The sequence below is a fragment of the Dendrobates tinctorius genome, unplaced genomic scaffold, assembly GCF_039654945.1.
Source record: "Dendrobates tinctorius isolate UK_male_01 unplaced genomic scaffold, ASM3965494v1 ptg000184l, whole genome shotgun sequence".
NCBI classification, from domain to species: domain Eukaryota; kingdom Metazoa; phylum Chordata; class Amphibia; order Anura; family Dendrobatidae; genus Dendrobates; species Dendrobates tinctorius.
In genome coordinates this window covers 18487911-18505703 of record NW_027361851.1, presented here as the reverse complement: position 1 = coordinate 18505703, position 17793 = coordinate 18487911, and the positions used below count along the sequence as shown (strand labels likewise).

The window sequence follows — 17793 nt, the reverse complement described above, 5'->3', positions numbered from 1 at the left end:
GTTTGCATACGTGATTGTTACCTCAGCCAGCCTGAAAAGGAAAAAAATATAGATAGGGAGACGTACTGAGCAAATTCTCTGTCACTCTGGTTCCGGTCCTGCTCTCGGCTTGACCGATGATCGCAGAAGTCTGAACTGTGTCTCTCCCAGTGGGCAAGTGGGAGTAGGGGCTTGATTACTCTCAGTGATTTTCCAACCTCTAAGTGGTTGGTAACTTCTTGCGGGTTTCCCACCGGACATCATCTGGCTAAGATGATGGTGTTTTAGCTGCAGCATAGGTTCATAAGTTATATGGGTGGAAGGGTAATTTCAATTATCGTGTTGATGTGACTGAGTGATTGCTCTCTCCCTGAAAAGTATGGTTTGCCCAGGTGTAGATTTTTCACCTCTACAAATCAGGCTGGCATATGGATAGGTAAATTGCGAATTGTTTTGGTGTCAAGGATTCGCAGTATTTGATGTCAGTACCAGTTTTAAATTCATTGTCTTTTGTCTTTTGTAGTGTGTATAATTTGCAGGAGGCGTACTAGCATGTGGTTAAAATTTTTGAATGCATTCTATGTGTGTATACATATATATGTTGTGAAATTAGAGAATTGGATAAACTGGTTTTGTTCTGCATACTATAATTATAAGGTTAGTTGGTTCAGGTAGAAAGAGAATTACTTGAATGGTAATTGCTTGATTTGTACAGATATCTCTGTGAGATCCGAGGTCTATTGTTACTTTTTAGTTATTGTTTTACTAATGTCACTACATTTCTCTATGAGATGGTTTTCTTTGAAAGGTTTTAGAGCGAAAGTTTTGAGGAAACAGAAATTTTAACAATTTATAAGGTATTTTTATACTACGCAGTTTCTGGATACACAAGATTTGTGAAATACTCTGGTGTTAGTTGTTGGTTAATTCCCTATATTACTGTGTTCAAGATAGCTAGACATCACTATGTTCACTGAAGACCCCTTTACTCGGACATAAGGAGTACATACAGCTTTTACAGTCACATATCCAACTGTTCATAACCCCGTGAGAATTTGTTTCAAGACGCCCACATACATATGTTTTTCAGATATACTCAGAATTCAGATGATAGAATGGGTGGGAGCAGTCAGTCAATATCTATAAGACAGATATGACCCATAGTGGAGTGAGAAAGAAAATGTACGTTAAGAAACCCTCTGATCATGAGGGGAGGAGCATTAGATAAGAAGGGATAGAAGAATGTGTTAATGAGTGGAGAGCAGCGTCCCAGCCTCAGGTATTATGAGGTGTTACAGGACCCTGAAGCATTTTATAAGATGGCAGAGGAAGTTAGGAAAAAAGGCATGAGGAGAGGAATATAACAAGATTGCTGAATTTTGTGCAAAACAAATATTTACACAGGAAGATGTCAGTTGCAATATCTGCATTACATTCATTTATACATCTATATACATTCCCGATGACTGGACGTGTGCCAGCTGTCAAACGCAGAATGCAGAATATCGTGAGACTTGTTCTGACTGTCAGATGACCAACCCAAAGAGCCGTACCTTCTTTCCAACTATTTACATAGACGGCACGTCTTGTGCTACATCCTGTCCAGCATCCATTATAGTTTTATTAATTAATGTAATTTATGAAAAGAATAATGAAGAAAAAGATGAATATGACATGGAGGTATATAAGTAAACAGAACCGGAGGAGACAGGAAATAAATAGCTCAGACTGATAATCTACAGTATTTATCGTTATATGGTGAGGGGACATAATTATCATCATCATCTTTTAAGCCTCAAAGCTCATACTTTTATACACAATCTACTACATGCAAGGACTCCTGGAAATGCCAGGAGACAGATACCCTAGTAAACAGCTCGCCCCCCCCACAAAAATACAGTAGAGAAACAACATCTCTCACCCAGACAGAGGTTGAGGATACTCCTCTCAAATTCCTGGTGGGTCCCGATGCAATCAGAAGATTGATCAGGGACATTGATCTACTTGCTGAAGAAGTATGTAGTCTTTTTTTTTTTTTTTTTTTTACAGGACACATCTGTAGATCATGTGGGCGTTGAACTAATGGCACTGATCCCAGACTCAATATTGGCAGGCTGAAAATCCAGTTTGTAAAGGTGGGGCCGAAGCCAGTAGCCCTGCTGCCAAGGAAATTGCAATATTCATCCTATTTCACCCTCCATTTCATAATTTGCAATTATTTCTATGAAGTTATGGATAATTTACATGACTTATGTGCTGTCAATGAAGTTATAGTACTGAACACATCTATGGTACCAAATCCACACACTATGTTTTTTTTTATCAATTCTATTTATTTTTCTATGGTTTACGGTGATTGACCTGGCCAATGCTTTCTTCAGTTTATTTCTACATGCTGCAAGCCAGTACCTGTTTGTTTTCACATGAGGGCCAGCAATATATTTGGACTATGATGCCTCAAGGGGCACAGTATAGCCTCTCTATGTTCACCCGAGCCATGACCACGGTCCTGGAGCCCTGGAAGAGGATACATCCCACAGCCACTTCGTTTTACAATATATATGGATGACCTCTTCCCCTGACTGAAGACAGCCAAGCCAATACTGCTCTTCTACACATGCAACCTTTTTATAATTATTTCAAGACTTTCCAAGAAGGTAATCAGTGTGTTTTATATACTAAATTGCAATCACATTTTCACAGCTCTAGGACTGCCAGGCTATACCGAACTGTTTTGTCTGTTTGTCATGAAGAAGCCTGACCATGTAAATGGAGTCCTAACACAGCTTCACGGAGGAAGACAATGCCCTCCTGGCTTCTACTCTCCAAGACTTGACCAAGTGGCTCGTGGAGTCCCAACTTGCATGAGAACCGTGTTTGCAACCCACCTGTGCTGGACAAAGCTTCTGATATTTTTATGGGTCACCAGTTGAAGATCCTGGCCCAAAGCACCTGTCTGCAATGCCCTACTCTGCTCCCGGACATCACCATCTCCAGATGTGCTGTCCATAATTCAGCTACTCTTCTACCTCTGCCAAAGGGGGGAGGAAGATGGAGGATGAAAACCACATCTCTGACACATTAGTGGAAGAGGTAGTCGACTCTGAAATGGCTGAACGCGATTGTCTTGCTGTCATGAGGCAAGAGAACACCTGGAAGATCCTGACCTGATGCTCATTGTGGATAGACCAAGGTATGCAGACCAAGAAGGCCGTTCGCACACTGGTATAGCAGTAGCCACAGAAGTAACTTGCTGCCAGCAAAACCACTGCCTATATCCAAAAGGACTGCAGGCCTTGACAGAAGCATATGAGAGGTCCACTCAACATGAAGCTATCAAGATCAATCTGGAGAGAAAGAGACTTCATCACGGCTAACGGAACGCCAGTCAGACACCACAAAGCCATGCAAGAATTAATGGAGTCCTTGTTGATGCCAGGAAGAGTTGCGGTGGTAAAAGTAAAAGCACACACACTGGAGACACTTCAAGGGAAGCAGTGGGCAACAGGCTAGCTGAAGTAACAGCAAAAGAAGCAGCAGTAATACCGGTTGACACGGAAACAGAGGAAAAGGAATAACACTCCAGAAACAAGTATCCAAGGAAGAAAAGAAGAAATGGACCTAAGATGAAGTTATACAGGATGAAATACACCTAAGGATGAACAAGGAAAATTTAAGGCCTCGAACAAAACTTTACATACTTGATGCTATACAGGAAACAGGGGTCATAGCATAAGAGTTTAGTCTTTCCCTTGGGTCACATACACGCACAAGTATAATTGCCTATATGTAGACTAAGTTTAAAAACATGTGACTAAAATGCATTTTCGAGTCTTTTCATCCATCCCAGATCCTGAGGACATAGGAGCCCACCAGATCCTGCCCGGTGACTGAGTCCTCATCACCAAGAGGTTCAACAGACGTACCCTTGAACCTAGAGATGACAGCCTGTTCCAAGTCCTGTCAATTATCGCAGCAGTCCATGGGTCCTCGCTTCCCACTGCAAGGAGATGCCGGATCCAGAGTCCAGTAGCGGCTGCCACTCTTCATCCATCTGGCACTTATCCTTCTCCTAGCTCAAGGGGTAGTCAATCACCAAGGGGTAGTCACTCATGAGAAGGGCATACTGACTTTCTGGTATAATGTCTCCACCCCAAGAGTAACATATCAATTTGACTACTGTCTCACAATAAGAATGTCCAGGCCCCATGGCACAGTTTCATATCAGGTTTAATACACAATTCATCTGTGTCACTACTGCTGAAATAGGGGAAGGTTCAAACTGGGAGGATTAGTCTCTTGTTGGGTGGCACACTGGTGAAAGTGACTGGAGACATCAACCAGCCCAGGCCCTACAGCGAAGGGACAAATGGGGAATAAGCCTATTAAGTCGCATGACCCTGTCCAAAGCCCATTTTAAGGGTCAGAGTGGCCTTCCAGATTCAATACTCCCTGTCACTGCCACTCACTGCCCCAAGGAGGGATGCATAGTTCTGTACCTTACTATTGACAACCCTTCAGAGTATGAGCAAGGGTTATATGTACTAGGCTCAAGTACTAAACTTGGGAGGGAAAATGGTGACACAAAAGGTAAATTTTGGCTAAGAAGCATAGATACCAGTGGGGGCACACAGGGAGCACCTGACAAATTCAAAGTCGAGAACGAGACAATAGTTGTGTTTAAACCCACCATCCCCGCAAATAAGAATGCAAAGCAGATAAACTATTTATACAATAATCAACAACGGTTTATAAAATACACTGGGGATGCCATGAAGGCAATTATTGACCCATTAAGTTTGCAAAAGTTATTTTATGTCCTTTGATCATATTTTCTTTAATTCTATGCTGCATAGTGCCATGCCTTAAGAAAATGATGATGAAAACTATGGAAACCACAGTGATGACCATGCATGCCGATTTTGAAGATCCCCTGTATGAAAGATGTCCCAATGAAAACATGCAAGCACCACCTCCGGAATATGCCTGCTTGAAGCAAGCCAATGAGGGAAAGTCCAGGATCTGACTTCCTCCTGTGCAAAGTCCGTTAGGAGGGGGTCCATCTACTAGAGATGGGTCGTCTCGTATATACGGTGAAGATTAGTTAGTTAGGTTCCAGCAATGTTGAGATAGGTAGGCTGGGAGGACAGATCGATAGGTTCGACGAGATTAGGATTTTGATTTTGCATATCTCCAAAGGAGGGACTGTTAAGGGAAGAATATATGGCACATGAATATATACAAGAATCAAAACTGTATCACTATATGGACGCTTTGCTGGATATTGGGATCATGTTGCTTTAAGATACTTCTGATTTTCTTATATTTTCTTATATTTTCTTAGAGTTGTTTCTGTATGGTATCATTCACCTAAGCTTCACCAAATATTGAATAAACTGGGTGGACCAGGGTAAGCCAAGCTAGAAAACAATACTTGTGTATATAAGTATTGTTTAGCAATGTGGGAGCAGTAAACGGTAACCCAGAAGTGTACATAATGATTGTGTAGCGACCTGAGAAAAGCAAATAGTAACTGGAAATATGTCCATGATGTAACTGATGATGTAGCTCAAATTCTGTTATAAAAGCTGTACACGTTTGATTAAAGACAGAGAAGAATCATACTGACACGATACCCTCTTGTCTTGTGTATTCTTTCCTCGAGTATACGTATACCTTGTGCCAAAGCTACAATTCGGCCACAGACAATTAAGACGGGTCGCACCTTAGTGTGACAGAATCATCACTTGCAATGCTGGATGGTTCAGAGTGAAAACACCTATAGGCTGACAATAGTAATTGCAGGTGTTGATTAACTCATTGTGCAAAATAATTTCTAAAATGTGGTCACTTTGGGAGGTTTTCTGCTGTTTTGGTACTCTGCAAATTTCATCTGCAAGGTATTCCTGCAAAATCTGCATTGCAAAACCCAAATAGGGCTCTTCCTTTCAAAGCCCTGCTGTGTGGCCAAACAGTAGTTTCTGAAGAAATGTGGTGCATCACCGCAATTGTGAGAAATCTAACATTTCTAATATCCAAACAAAATAAATGGAGGTTTAAAAATTAATGCAGACGAAAAGTACGCATATAAAAAATGTTATTTATTGACTTTTTTGGGGTGGTGTGACAAGTTTTTAATCACAAGGAATGGTAACATTTCTGCTGACTAGCATGGAAGGAGTTAAGTTCCAATTGCATATCGAAGCGGTCTAAGGCAAGCGGTCTAAGGCGAGCGGTCTAATACCGAGCGGTCTAAGGTGCTGCGTTCAGGTCGCAGTCTCCCCTCGAGGCGTGGGTTCAAATCCCACTTCTGACATTTAATTTCAAGAAACTTTATCTTCATTTATTGATTAGATGAGGTCAAACAAAACTTAGTAATGTGGTTTTGCAAAATTTCCTGAGAGTCTTTGGAGTGAATCTGAATTTGTCCTCTCAAAAAAGAACTCTAGGAACATCAAACAGATTTTTTGTGCATATGTCTGTTGTTCTTTTGGCACTAGAAAAATCCTTTGGACAGTCAATGAGGAGTGACTATTTCACCTCTTTGTGTTCTCTGTCCCTATTAGGGTAGGGAATCAACCTTCTACAGTGCTGTCATGAAATATATCTAGAAACGGATTTGCTGGTAAGTCTACTTTCATAGTTTTCACCTCATACATCAATAGACCATAACGATACTTAATAAACAAAAACTTAACAAGTAGGTAATCATAGTTTAAAAAATGTGAAATGCCCATGTCATTCTGACATGTTTCAGCACATTTTGGGACAAATGGTCTCACTTTTAACAATCAATAAAATATTTTCTCTAAATTTTTGTCTCTTTTTTGCTCCAATTGTTTGCATCTCATAAAAAATAAAACTTGATGTAACATTATGCATGCAAATTGTGTTTTATGTGCGACCATGACCTATTCTAGAAGCACAGGGTCAGAATTATACTGGTGCATGGAGACAAACTGAAAATGTAAAAATTCAATGGCAAAATTGCTGTCTTTTTCTACTCATTCACAAATAGTTAATGAATGTTATTAAATATGTACAGCAAAATGGAAGGCGTTTCAAATAGAAATCATGCTTCAAAAAACAGTCAAATGAAAAATTATAATATATCCCTCCAGGTGTGACACTTGACATTTGCAGAGTGTCAAACCCCCCAGAAAATGTATAGATATGGCCGAAATAGCTCAGTTGGGAGAGCGTTAGACTGAAAATCTAAAGGTCCCTGGTCCAATCCCGGGTTTCGGCAAAATGCTTTTTCTTCACCGTTTACATTTTAAGGAGATATTAAACAAAGCACATGGACTGATCATGATCAAAAGGCCTAAAAATCTTAACTATCTACAGAAAACAAAATGTTAAAAATTTGAGAAACGGTAACTTTTTCCTTTTGAACACATGAATGTTTTTTAGTAATTTTTCCTCTATTTTGTTTTATTTCAGATTGACTTAGCTGTAAGAGGATTAAAAGGTAACCTGATAGCTGAAACAGACAGCACTTATCAGACACTAGCTGAATGATTATAGTCAGCTTGTTTGACTTTGAAACACTGAGGCATTACTGAGACAAATGTCCTTAAAAAATATGCTGTGGACAAAGTCAAAAAGGCAAAAAACACAAGCTGAACACAGGTCCGTCATCTTTAATTTGAAATATAGGAGGTTTCTACTTTAATGGTGAGACAAAGCATCTACATATTTGACATTGCTCCAGTGAGTAGAGCCCACTTAAAAATGTATGGGTTGCTTGTCTCTGCAAGCAAAAGCTGGGCACTAAACTGGCATACTTGCAATGCTGGATGGTTCAGAGTGAAAACACCTATAGGCTGACAATAGTAATTGCAGGTGTTGATTAACTCATTGTGCAAAATAATTTCTAAACTGTGGTCACTTTGGGAGGTTTTCTGCTGTTTTGGTACTCTGCAAATTTCATCTGCAAGGTATTCCTGCAAAATCTGCATTGCAAAACCCAAATAGGGCTCTTCCTTTCAAAGCCCTGCTGTGTGGCCAAACAGTAGTTTCTGAAGAAATGTGGTGCATCACCGCATTTGTGAGAAATCTAACATTTCTAATATCCAAACAAAATAAATGGAGGTTTAAAAATTAATGCAGACGAAAAGTACGCATATAAAAAATGTTATTTATTGACTTTTTTGGGGTGGTGTGACAAGTTTTTAATCACAAGGAATGGTAACATTTCTGCTGACTAGCATGGAAGGAGTTAAGTTCCAATTGCATATCGAAGTCAAGATGGCCGAGTGGTGTAAGGCACTGCGTTTAGGTTGCAGTTTCCCCTGGAGGCGTGGGTTCAAATCCCACTTCTGACATCAACATTTAATTTCAAGAAACTTTATCTTCATGTAATGTGGTTTTGAAAAATTTCCTGAGAGTCTTTGGAGTGAATCTGAATTTGTCCTCTCAAAAAAGAACTCTAGGAACATCAAACAGATTTTTTGTGCATATGTCTGTTGTTCTTTTGGCACTAGAAAAATCCTTTGGACAGTCAATGAGGAGGGACTATTTCACCTCTTTGTGTTCTCTGTCCCTATTAGGGTAGGGAATCAACCTTCTACAGTGCTGTCATGAAATATATCTAGAAACGGATTTGCTGGTAAGTCTACTTTCATAGTTTTCACCTCATACATCAATAGACCATAACGATATTTAATAAACAAAAACTTAACAAGTAGGTAATCATAGTTTAAAAAATGTGAAATGCCAATGTCATTCTGACATGTTTCAGCACATTTTGGGACAAATGGTCTCACTTTTAACAATCAATAAAATATTTTCTCTAAATTTTTGTCTCTTTTTTGCTCCAATTGTTTGCATCTCATAAAAAATAAAACTTGATGTAACATTATGCATGCAAATTGTGTTTTATGTGCGACCATGACCTATTCTAGAAGCACAGGGTCAGAATTATACTGGTGCATGGAGACAAACTGAAAATGTAAAAATTCAATGGCAAAATTGCTGTCTTTTTCTACTCATTCACAAATAGTTAATGAATGTTATTAAATATGTACAGCAAAATGGAAGGCGTTTCAAATAGAAATCATGCTTCAAAAAACAGTCAAATGAAAAATTATAATATATCCCTCCAGGTGTGACACTTGACATTTGCAGAGTGTCAAACCCCCCAGCAAATGTATAGATATGGCCGAAATAGCTCAGTTGGGAGAGCGTTAGACTGAAGATCTAAAGGTCCCTGGTCCAATCCCGGGTTTCGGCAAAATGCTTTTTCTTCACCGTTTACATTTTAAGGAGATATTAAACAAAGCACATGGACTGATCATGATCAAAAGGCCTAAAAATCTTAACTATCTACAGAAAACAAAATGTTAAAAATTTGAGAAACGGTAACTTTTTCCTTTTGAACACATGAATGTTTTTTAGTAATTTTTCCTCTATTTTGTTTTATTTCAGATTGACTTAGCTGTAAGAGGATTAAAAGGTAACCTGATAGCTGAAACAGACAGCACTTATCAGACACTAGCTGAATGATTATAGTCAGCTTGTTTGACTTTGAAACACTGAGGCATTACTGAGACAAATGTCCTTAAAAAATATGCTGTGGACAAAGTCAAAAAGGCAAAAAACACAAGCTCCACACAGGTCCATCATCTTTAATTTGAAATATAGGAGGTTTCTACTTTAATGGTGAGACAAAGCATCTACATATTTGACATTGCTCCAGTGAGTAGAGCCCACTTAAAAATGTATGGGTTGCTTGTCTCTGCAAGCAAAAGCTGGGCACTAAACTGGCATACTTGCAATGCTGGATGGTTCAGAGTGAAAACACCTATAGGCTGACAATAGTAATTGCAGGTGTTGATTAACTCATTGTGCAAAATAATTTCTAAAATGTGGTCACTTTGGGAGGTTTTCTGCTGTTTTGGTACTCTGCAAATTTCATCTGCAAGGTATTCCTGCAAAATCTGCATTGCAAAACCCAAATAGGGCTCTTCCTTTCAAAGCCCTGCTGTGTGGCCAAACAGTAGTTTCTGAAGAAATGTGGTGCATCACCGTATTTGTGAGAAATCTAACATTTCTAATATCCAAACAAAATAAATGGAGGTTTAAAAATTAATGCAGACGAAAAGTATGCATATAAAAAATGTTATTTATTGACTTTTTTGGGGTGGTGTGAAAAGTTTGTAATCACAAGGAATGGTAACATTTCTGCTGACTAGCATGGAAGGAGTTAAGTTCCAATTGCATATCGAAGCAGTCTAAGGCAAGCGGTCTAATACCGAGCGGTCTAAGGCGCTGCGTTCAGGTCGCAGTCTCCCCTGGAGGCGTGGGTTCAAATCCCACTTCTGATATCAACATTTAATTTCAAGAAACTTTATCTTCATTTATTGATTAGATGAGGTCAAACAAAACTTAGTAATGTGGTTTTGAAAAATTTCCTGAGAGTCTTTGGAGTGAATCTGAATTTGTCCTCTCAAAAAAGAACTCTAGGAACATCAAACAGGTTTTTTTGTGCATATGTCTGTTGTTCTTTTGGCACTAGAAAAATCCTTTGGACAGTCAATGAGGAGGGACTATTTCACCTCTTTGTGTTCTCTGTCCCTATTAGGGTAGGGAATCAACCTTCTAAAGTGCTGTCATGAAATATATCTAGAAACGGATTTGCTGGTAAGTCTACTTTCATAGTTTTCACCTCATACATCAATAGACCATAACGATACTTAATTAACAAAAACTTAACAAGTAGGTAATCATAGTTTAAAAAATGTGAAATGCCCATGTCCTTCTGACATGTTTCAGCACATTTTGGGACAAATGGTCTCACTTTTAACAATCAATAAAATATTTTCTCTAAATTTTTGTCTCTTTTTTGCTCCAATTGTTTGCATCTCATAAAAAATAAAACTTGATGTAACATTATGCATGCAAATTGTGTTTTATGTGCGACCATGACCTATTCTAGAAGCACAGGGTCAGAATTATACTGGTGCATGGAGACAAACTGAAAATGTAAAAATTCAATGGCAAAATTGCTGTCTTTTTCTACTCATTCACAAATAGTTAATGAATGTTATTAAATATGTACAGCAAAATGGAAGGCGTTTCAAATAGAAATCATGCTTCAAAAAACAGTCAAATGAAAAATTATAATATATCCCTCCAGGTGTGACACTTGACATTTGCAGAGTGTCAAACCCCCCAGAAAATGTATAGATATGGCCGAAATAGCTCAGTTGGGAGAGCGTTAGACTAAAGGTCCCTGGTCCAATCCCGGGTTTCGGCAAAATGCTTTTTCTTCACCGTTTACATTTTAAGGAGATATTAAACAAAGCACATGGAGTGATCATGATCAAAAGGCCTAAAAATCTTAACTATCTACAGAAAACAAAATGTTAAAAATTTGAGAAACGGTAACTTTTTCCTTTTGAACACATGAATGTTTTTTAGTAATTTTTCCTCTATTTTGTTTTATTTCAGATTGACTTAGCTGTAAGAGGATTAAAAGGTAACCTGATAGCTGAAACAGACAGCACTTATCAGACACTAGCTGAATGATTATAGTCAGCTTGTTTGACTTTGAAACACTGAGGCATTACTGAGACAAATGTCCTTAAAAAATATGCTGTGGACAAAGTCAAAAAGGCAAAAAACACAAGCTCCACACAGGTCCATCATCTTTAATTTGAAATATAGGAGGTTTCTACTTTAATGGTGAGACAAAGCATCTACATATTTGACATTGCTCCAGTGAGTAGAGCCCACTTAAAAATGTATGGGTTGCTTGTCTCTGCAAGCAAAAGCTGGGCACTAAACTGGCATACTTGCAATGCTGGATGGTTCAGAGTGAAAACACCTATAGGCTGACAATAGTAATTGCAGGTGTTGATTAACTCATTGTGCAAAATAATTTCTAAAATGTGGTCACTTTGGGAGGTTTTCTGCTGTTTTGGTACTCTGCAAATTTCATCTGCAAGGTATTCCTGCAAAATCTGCATTGCAAAACCCAAATAGAGCTCTTCCTTTCAAAGCCCTGCTGTGTGGCCAAACAGTAGTTTCTGAAGAAATGTGGTGCATCACCGCATTTGTGAGAAATCTAACATTTCTAATATCCAAACAAAATAAATGGAGGTTTAAAAATTAATGCAGATGAAAAGTACGCATATAAAAAATGTTATTTATTGACTTTTTTGGGGTGGTGTGACAAGTTTTTAATCACAAGGGATGGTAACATTTCTGCTGACTAGCATGGAAGGAGTTAAGTTCCAACTGCATATCGAAGTCAAGATGGCCGAGTGGTGTAAGGCACTGCGTTTAGGTTGCAGTTTCCCCTGGAGGCGTGGGTTCAAATCCCACTTCTGACATCAACATTTAATTTCAAGAAACTTTATCTTCATGTAATGTGGTTTTGAAAAATTTCCTGAGAGTCTTTGGAGTGAATCTGAATTTGTCCTCTCAAAAAAGAACTCTAGGAACATCAAACAGATTTTTTGTGCATATGTCTGTTGTTCTTTTGGCACTAGAAAAATCCTTTGGACAGTCAATGAGGAGGGACTATTTCACCTCTTTGTGTTCTCTGTCCCTATTAGGGTAGGGAATCAACCTTCTACAGTGCTGTCATGAAATATATCTAGAAACGGATTTGCTGGTAAGTCTACTTTCATAGTTTTCACCTCATACATCAATAGACCATAACGATATTTAATAAACAAAAACTTAACAAGTAGGTAATCATAGTTTAAAAAATGTGAAATGCCAATGTCATTCTGACATGTTTCAGCACATTTTGGGACAAATGGTCTCACTTTTAACAATCAATAAAATATTTTCTCTAAATTTTTGTCTCTTTTTTGCTCCAATTGTTTGCATCTCATAAAAAATAAAACTTGATGTAACATTATGCATGCAAATTGTGTTTTATGTGCGACCATGACCTATTCTAGAAGCACAGGGTCAGAATTATACTGGTGCATGGAGACAAACTGAAAATGTAAAAATTCAATGGCAAAATTGCTGTCTTTTTCTACTCATTCACAAATAGTTAATGAATGTTATTAAATATGTACAGCAAAATGGAAGGCGTTTCAAATAGAAATCATGCTTCAAAAAACAGTCAAATGAAAAATTATAATATATCCCTCCAGGTGTGACACTTGACATTTGCAGAGTGTCAAACCCCCCAGCAAATGTATAGATATGGCCGAAATAGCTCAGTTGGGAGAGCGTTAGACTGAAGATCTAAAGGTCCCTGGTCCAATCCCGGGTTTCGGCAAAATGCTTTTTCTTCACCGTTTACATTTTAAGGAGATATTAAACAAAGCACATGGACTGATCATGATCAAAAGGCCTAAAAATCTTAACTATCTACAGAAAACAAAATGTTAAAAATTTGAGAAACGGTAACTTTTTCCTTTTGAACACATGAATGTTTTTTAGTAATTTTTCCTCTATTTTGTTTTATTTCAGATTGACTTAGCTGTAAGAGGATTAAAAGGTAACCTGATAGCTGAAACAGACAGCACTTATCAGACACTAGCTGAATGATTATAGTCAGCTTGTTTGACTTTGAAACACTGAGGCATTACTGAGACAAATGTCCTTAAAAAATATGCTGTGGACAAAGTCAAAAAGGCAAAAAACACAAGCTCCACACAGGTCCATCATCTTTAATTTGAAATATAGGAGGTTTCTACTTTAATGGTGAGACAAAGCATCTACATATTTGACATTGCTCCAGTGAGTAGAGCCCACTTAAAAATGTATGGGTTGCTTGTCTCTGCAAGCAAAAGCTGGGCACTAAACTGGCATACTTGCAATGCTGGATGGTTCAGAGTGAAAACACCTATAGGCTGACAATAGTAATTGCAGGTGTTGATTAACTCATTGTGCAAAATAATTTCTAAAATGTGGTCACTTTGGGAGGTTTTCTGCTGTTTTGGTACTCTGCAAATTTCATCTGCAAGGTATTCCTGCAAAATCTGCATTGCAAAACCCAAATAGGGCTCTTCCTTTCAAAGCCCTGCTGTGTGGCCAAACAGTAGTTTCTGAAGAAATGTGGTGCATCACCGTATTTGTGAGAAATCTAACATTTCTAATATCCAAACAAAATAAATGGAGGTTTAAAAATTAATGCAGACGAAAAGTACGCATATAAAAAATGTTATTTATTGACTTTTTTGGGGTGGTGTGAAAAGTTTGTAATCACAAGGAATGGTAACATTTCTGCTGACTAGCATGGAAGGAGTTAAGTTCCAATTGCATATCGAAGCAGTCTAAGGCAAGCGGTCTAATACCGAGCGGTCTAAGGCGCTGCGTTCAGGTCGCAGTCTCCCCTGGAGGCGTGGGTTCAAATCCCACTTCTGATATCAACATTTAATTTCAAGAAACTTTATCTTCATTTATTGATTAGATGAGGTCAAACAAAACTTAGTAATGTGGTTTTGAAAAATTTCCTGAGAGTCTTTGGAGTGAATCTGAATTTGTCCTCTCAAAAAAGAACTCTAGGAACATCAAACAGGTTTTTTTGTGCATATGTCTGTTGTTCTTTTGGCACTAGAAAAATCCTTTGGACAGTCAATGAGGAGGGACTATTTCACCTCTTTGTGTTCTCTGTCCCTATTAGGGTAGGGAATCAACCTTCTAAAGTGCTGTCATGAAATATATCTAGAAACGGATTTGCTGGTAAGTCTACTTTCATAGTTTTCACCTCATACATCAATAGACCATAACGATACTTAATTAACAAAAACTTAACAAGTAGGTAATCATAGTTTAAAAAATGTGAAATGCCCATGTCCTTCTGACATGTTTCAGCACATTTTGGGACAAATGGTCTCACTTTTAACAATCAATAAAATATTTTCTCTAAATTTTTGTCTCTTTTTTGCTCCAATTGTTTGCATCTCATAAAAAATAAAACTTGATGTAACATTATGCATGCAAATTGTGTTTTATGTGCGACCATGACCTATTCTAGAAGCACAGGGTCAGAATTATACTGGTGCATGGAGACAAACTGAAAATGTAAAAATTCAATGGCAAAATTGCTGTCTTTTTCTACTCATTCACAAATAGTTAATGAATGTTATTAAATATGTACAGCAAAATGGAAGGCGTTTCAAATAGAAATCATGCTTCAAAAAACAGTCAAATGAAAAATTATAATATATCCCTCCAGGTGTGACACTTGACATTTGCAGAGTGTCAAACCCCCCAGAAAATGTATAGATATGGCCGAAATAGCTCAGTTGGGAGAGCGTTAGACTGAAGATCTAAAGGTCCCTGGTCCAATCCCGGGTTTCGGCAAAATGCTTTTTCTTCACCGTTTACATTTTAAGGAGATATTAAACAAAGCACATGGAGTGATCATGATCAAAAGGCCTAAAAATCTTAACTATCTACAGAAAACAAAATGTTAAAAATTTGAGAAACGGTAACTTTTTCCTTTTGAACACATGAATGTTTTTTAGTAATTTTTCCTCTATTTTGTTTTATTTCAGATTGACTTAGCTGTAAGAGGATTAAAAGGTAACCTGATAGCTGAAACAGACAGCACTTATCAGACACTAGCTGAATGATTATAGTCAGCTTGTTTGACTTTGAAACACTGAGGCATTACTGAGACAAATGTCCTTAAAAAATATGCTGTGGACAAAGTCAAAAAGGCAAAAAACACAAGCTCCACACAGGTCCATCATCTTTAATTTGAAATATAGGAGGTTTCTACTTTAATGGTGAGACAAAGCATCTACATATTTGACATTGCTCCAGTGAGTAGAGCCCACTTAAAAATGTATGGGTTGCTTGTCTCTGCAAGCAAAAGCTGGGCACTAAACTGGCATACTTGCAATGCTGGATGGTTCAGAGTGAAAACACCTATAGGCTGACAATAGTAATTGCAGGTGTTGATTAACTCATTGTGCAAAATAATTTCTAAAATGTGGTCACTTTGGGAGGTTTTCTGCTGTTTTGGTACTCTGCAAATTTCATCTGCAAGGTATTCCTGCAAAATCTGCATTGCAAAACCCAAATAGAGCTCTTCCTTTCAAAGCCCTGCTGTGTGGCCAAACAGTAGTTTCTGAAGAAATGTGGTGCATCACCGCATTTGTGAGAAATCTAACATTTCTAATATCCAAACAAAATAAATGGAGGTTTAAAAATTAATGCAGATGAAAAGTACGCATATAAAAAATGTTATTTATTGACTTTTTTGGGGTGGTGTGACAAGTTTTTAATCACAAGGGATGGTAACATTTCTGCTGACTAGCATGGAAGGAGTTAAGTTCCAATTGCATATCGAAGTCAGGATGGCCGAGCGGTCTAAGGCGCTGCGTTCAGTTCGCAGTCTTCCCTGGAGGCGTGGGTTCAAATCCCACTTCTGACATCAACATTTAATTTCAAGAAACTTTATCTTCATTTATTGATTAGATGAGGTCAAACAAAACTTAGTAATGTGGTTTTGAAAAATTTCCTGAGAGTCTTTGGAGTGAATCTGAATTTGTCCTCTCAAAAAAGAACTCTAGGAACATCAAACAGGTTTTTTTGTGCATATGTCTGTTGTTCTTTTGGCACTAGAAAAATCCTTTGGACAGTCAATGAGGAGGGACTATTTCACCTCTTTGTGTTCTCTGTCCCTATTAGGGTAGGGAATCAACCTTCTAAAGTGCTGTCATGAAATATATCTAGAAACGGATTTGCTGGTAAGTCTACTTTCATAGTTTTCACCTCATACATCAATAGACCATAACGATACTTAATTAACAAAAACTTAACAAGTAGGTAATCATAGTTTAAAAAATGTGAAATGCCCATGTCCTTCTGACATGTTTCAGCACATTTTGGGACAAATGGTCTCACTTTTAACAATCAATAAAATATTTTCTCTAAATTTTTGTCTCTTTTTTGCTCCAATTGTTTGCATCTCATAAAAAATAAAACTTGATGTAACATTATGCATGCAAATTGTGTTTTATGTGCGACCATGACCTATTCTAGAAGCACAGGGTCAGAATTATACTGGTGCATGGAGACAAACTGAAAATGTAAAAATTCAATGGCAAAATTGCTGTCTTTTTCTACTCATTCACAAATAGTTAATGAATGTTATTAAATATGTACAGCAAAATGGAAGGCGTTTCAAATAGAAATCATGCTTCAAAAAACAGTCAAATGAAAAATTATAATATATCCCTCCAGGTGTGACACTTGACATTTGCAGAGTGTCAAACCCCCCAGAAAATGTATAGATATGGCCGAAATATCTCAGTTGGGAGAGCGTTAGACTGAAGATCTAAAGGTCCCTGGTCCAATCCCAGGTTTCGGCAAAATGCTTTTTCTTCACCGTTTACATTTTAAGGAGATATTAAACAAAGCACATGGACTGATCATGATCAAAAGGCCTAAAAATCTTAACTATCTACAGAAAACAAAATGTTAAAAATTTGAGAAACGGTAACTTTTTCCTTTTGAACACATGAATGTTTTTTAGTAATTTTTCCTCTATTTTGTTTTATTTCAGATTGACTTAGCTGTAAGAGGATTAAAAGGTAACCTGATAGCTGAAACAGACAGCACTTATCAGACACTAGCTGAATGATTATAGTCAGCTTGTTTGACTTTGAAACACTGAGGCATTACTGAGACAAATGTCCTTAAAAAATATGCTGTGGACAAAGTCAAAAAGGCAAAAAACACAAGCTCCACACAGGTCCGTCATCTTTAATTTGAAATATAGGAGGTTTCTACTTTAATGGTGAGACAAAGCATCTACATATTTGACATTGCTCCAGTGAGTAGAGCCCACTTAAAAATGTATGGGTTGCTTGTCTCTGCAAGCAAAAG

At 37.8% G+C, this 17793-nt stretch overlaps 7 non-coding genes across 7 annotated transcripts; all 7 read left to right on the top strand.

Moving 5' to 3' along the window:
- Nucleotides 1-7155: 7155 nt before the first annotated feature.
- Nucleotides 7156-7228, top strand: TRNAF-GAA (transfer RNA phenylalanine (anticodon GAA)). The gene has a single exon. It is a non-coding gene; the product is annotated as a tRNA-Phe (tRNA).
- Nucleotides 7229-8223: 995 nt separating this feature from the next.
- TRNAL-UAG (transfer RNA leucine (anticodon UAG)) lies at nucleotides 8224-8306 on the top strand. Its single transcript has one exon. It is a non-coding gene; the product is annotated as a tRNA-Leu (tRNA).
- Nucleotides 8307-9141: 835 nt separating this feature from the next.
- TRNAF-GAA (transfer RNA phenylalanine (anticodon GAA)) lies at nucleotides 9142-9214 on the top strand. Its single transcript has one exon. It is a non-coding gene; the product is annotated as a tRNA-Phe (tRNA).
- A 3020-nt stretch (nucleotides 9215-12234) lies between these two features.
- Nucleotides 12235-12317, top strand: TRNAL-UAG (transfer RNA leucine (anticodon UAG)). The gene has a single exon. It is a non-coding gene; the product is annotated as a tRNA-Leu (tRNA).
- An 835-nt stretch (nucleotides 12318-13152) lies between these two features.
- Nucleotides 13153-13225, top strand: TRNAF-GAA (transfer RNA phenylalanine (anticodon GAA)). Its single transcript has one exon. It is a non-coding gene; the product is annotated as a tRNA-Phe (tRNA).
- Nucleotides 13226-15185: 1960 nt separating this feature from the next.
- On the top strand, nucleotides 15186-15258 carry TRNAF-GAA (transfer RNA phenylalanine (anticodon GAA)). Its single transcript has one exon. It is a non-coding gene; the product is annotated as a tRNA-Phe (tRNA).
- A 995-nt stretch (nucleotides 15259-16253) lies between these two features.
- Nucleotides 16254-16336, top strand: TRNAL-CAG (transfer RNA leucine (anticodon CAG)). The gene has a single exon. It is a non-coding gene; the product is annotated as a tRNA-Leu (tRNA).
- Nucleotides 16337-17793: the final 1457 nt, after the last annotated feature.